The sequence below is a fragment of the Pinus tabuliformis genome, chromosome 3_1 (assembly GCF_031772625.1).
Source record: "Pinus tabuliformis cultivar Carrire ecotype Pingquan chromosome 3_1, CPIR1, whole genome shotgun sequence".
NCBI classification, from domain to species: Eukaryota; Viridiplantae; Streptophyta; class Pinopsida; order Pinales; family Pinaceae; genus Pinus; species Pinus tabuliformis.
Genome location: NC_142301.1, coordinates 841,165,492 through 841,169,030, shown reverse-complemented (window position 1 = coordinate 841,169,030; position 3,539 = coordinate 841,165,492). Strand labels below are relative to the sequence as shown.

Here is a 3,539-nt window from a genome sequence, read left to right as displayed (position 1 = left end):
GTTCGACGAAGTTGGCAGAACCTCACATTTTTTTTAAGGTTCGCCAAAATTCGAACCTCAAGATTAAAGTTCGATGAACCTTGTGACATAGAATGAAGTGATAAGGACATAAAGAGTCTCTAGTCCTATCCAATGGTACCCACACTCCATAGCAACCTATGTTGCAGTAATCAAATGTGCTTCATGAAGTATCCTATGGGTGGGCCTAAAACGATTGTTGTCCAAAGGTGAGATTAGAACGGCGATGGAGTGGGTATAAGCTATGAATAGTTCTTGTCCTATGGATGTAGAAAGGCAAAGGCATTGAATTCAAGCAAGGTAGAGAGTAGGTAGGGTAGCAAGTAGCAACCCCTTAACAACTATGGGAAATGCACACGGTTAAGACATAATTGTAAAATTTATATGTAATTTATACATTGTTGTAGCTACCCGCTGCTGAAAGGCACCCGAAGGTGCTCAAAGGAGGAGGGTCTGCACACCAGCAAATCTGGGAGGTTCCCTTGATAGATATCTGCATATACCATGGATGTTTTAAAATTGATGGGGTAGTAGACTCAATTGGCATTCCTATTCTGGGATATTGCTGCAATGGACATGTTCTGTTCTCATACAATATTGGACAGGTATTCGTAAACTGCAACAAGAAATAGAGGAGATCAGCGCACCTCTATCACCAATCTAGACTTCCATTCTGCTGTGAGAGGCAACAATGTGTTCGTCGCAGTAACCATCTGGGAAATAACTTTGAAAATATCTCAGTCTCCATGTTGAGTTACTTCAACTGCATTGGTTGGATTTAGATTAAGTTCAATCAAGTAATCCATAGGGTTTGCTTGGTTTAAACCCTAAAAGCTAGGTGAATTTTCATGTTATAAGATAACGGCTAAAGTTGTACAAGGCTTTACACTTGCTTATTAGCATCTTATAAGCATTGAGAGAGAATACTAACTTTGGCATTAATAGAGAATACTAACCTTGTAACAGAGAATAAACTTCCAACAAAACTTTGAAAACTGGTGGCTACAAAAGAGCTGGAAACTTTGTTGCAATGGCTTTAGCTCTTGTATGTCAAAATTCAACCCATCAAAAAATACAGAAAATGGCGAGGAAGTAGAAACTAATTGAAGACGTAACTATCATGAATACCAACTCAAATAGTGAGTGAGTTAAAAATAATTGAAGACACGAATGACATGAATACCAACTCATTGTGAAGGCATTGTTTGTTGATAAGTTGGCCCATCAATTCTCCATATTCTCCTCTACCAAAGCTCTCAACGCTCTCTTTCAATCTCAGTTATCAATTACATGAATACCAACTCACTGTGAAGGCACAGTTTGTTGATAAGTTGGCTCATCAATTCTCCATATTCTCCTCTGCCAAAGCTCTCAGCTCTCTCTTTCAATCTCAATTGTCATAGATTCACAATCTCAATTAGAACAGATTCACAGACACATAACATAAACATCCACACATATACACAACACACATTACAAAAAAGCAAATATAACAGTACATGGGTAGGTAGTACATGAGTGGGAATATGAATGATAGAGAGTATATTTAAAAACCTTATTTAGAAAACATAAATGTAAATGGCTTTCTTTTTTAAGATACTAATATTTTGGAATCTATTTGTCTCAAACTGTGTGTTTACATTTCTTCCATAATAATCGCTAAATGTGAAGCTTATTACATATGCTTTGTCCCTATCCCAAAAGGATGAGTCAATATGAGACCATCCATTCAAACACAGAACATCAAGGAAAATATGTGTCTTATCGTGAGCTATATGGGTAACATTCATCAGAGAATCTACCAAGGTTATATGCTAGGCAGACCTTGCACTTTCTCCATAATGTTTTAATTTGGATTGTCGAAATGCAACTACACAACCTCCCTCAACAATCTAACATCTTAGAATACAAACTTTGCCTGACATATAACCTTTGGCTAAGACTTCAATCATGCATTCATTTCAAATTTATTTCTTTGATTTTCACATTTCAAGAACCTTCATTTGTTGTTGCAACTGCTCCAGTAATCCCTCCTTGGCCCACTGCTTAGGACAACCCTTAGCATCAACGTACTCCAATGACATACAATGTTGGATACCTAGCAGCCCTTCTAACTCAGAGCACCCATGAACATTTAATACCCGAAGCTTTGTCAGTTCGGCCAATCCCCGTATACTCTTCAACTTCACACAATCATATGCCTGCAACTCTTTCAAAGATACCAACGGTTCAATACCTGGCAGCTCGTCTACATTTTTGCACCAACTAATGTCCAGCACTTGAAGTTTTGCAAGACTAGAAAGCCCTGCTATTTTCCTCAAGTTAGAGCAATTAGTCAATTCCAGTTTTATCAGAGTCTTTAGCAATGTTCTGACCTCCACCAGATGATTACAAACCTGAGGGAGAAATATTTAAGGATGGGGCAGACACCTGTGGCAAATGATACCTCTGATAATTTCGTGTTATAAACTTCTAAGACTTGTAGCTGAGGCATGCAGTTGTCATTGGGAGATTCTAAATTATTCAATGTTTGCAACGGGCAATTCAATATTCTCAACTCAGTCAACTGAGTCAACAGTCGAATAGTCACCGGCAAATGTTTCAATTCACTGCAATTCTCGAGCCTCAATTCCTTTAAGATCTTCAAGTGACCAAGTGAAAGTGGTAGACTGTCCAGCGAAGGGCTCCCTATTTCCAGAACTTCTAAATCGCCCAAGTCTCCAATTTCATTTGGAAATTCTTTTATGTTTGTACCCCTAAGATCTAATTTTTTTAGGTACTTTTGATATGCTATTTGTGGAGGTAATATTTCAATGTTCTTACAATAGGAAACATCTAAACATTCAAGTGTGCTGATGTTTCCCAATGTTTCGCTAGAGAAGGTTAAATTATAGCACCAACTCAAATCAAGATATTTAAGACAAATTAAATTACCAAAAGAACCTAAAAGCATCTACAACTGTAGGGAGTGAGACAAACCTATGTATTTCAGGTTTATTAAATTACCGAAAGACTTTGGAAGCACCTGCAAATGAGAAGAGTGAGACAGATCGATGTAATCCAAGTTTATTAAGTACCCAAAGGAATCTGGCAGTGACTTTAGATTTGGGAAACTTGTTAACTCCAATCGTTTCAACGACACCAAATGACAAAATTCATTTGGCAAAGTTTTAAGATTAATCTTATGGAGGACAATCAGTTCAAGGTGCTTAAGGTGCCTTATTGATTTTAGTAACTTTGAAAGGGGAGAATAAATAACTAACTGTCACAACAACAAAGGTGCCTGCAAAATGTTCCAGGGTTTTAATCGTAAGAAAGAATTTGACGATTAGCTTCTGCAAAACCATTTAAATTCGTTGCAGATCCTACTGTGCGAAATCAATAACGAATAAACACATACTTTAAATCGCCAAAATTTTATTTACCTGATATCCGGATTGCCACAATGATTTCAATTTTTTCCCCCGCACTTCTTAAACCCTAAGGTTCTTCATAGGTATCCAAGAAGGTAGATAAAACCA

The 3,539-nt window shown here is 37.4% G+C and overlaps 1 pseudogene; it reads right to left on the bottom strand.

Moving 5' to 3' along the window:
* Nucleotides 1-2,000: 2,000 nt before the first annotated feature.
* LOC149190146 (uncharacterized) lies at nt 2,001-2,515 on the bottom strand (annotated as a pseudogene).
* Between the last annotated feature and the right edge of the window lie 1,024 nt (nt 2,516-3,539).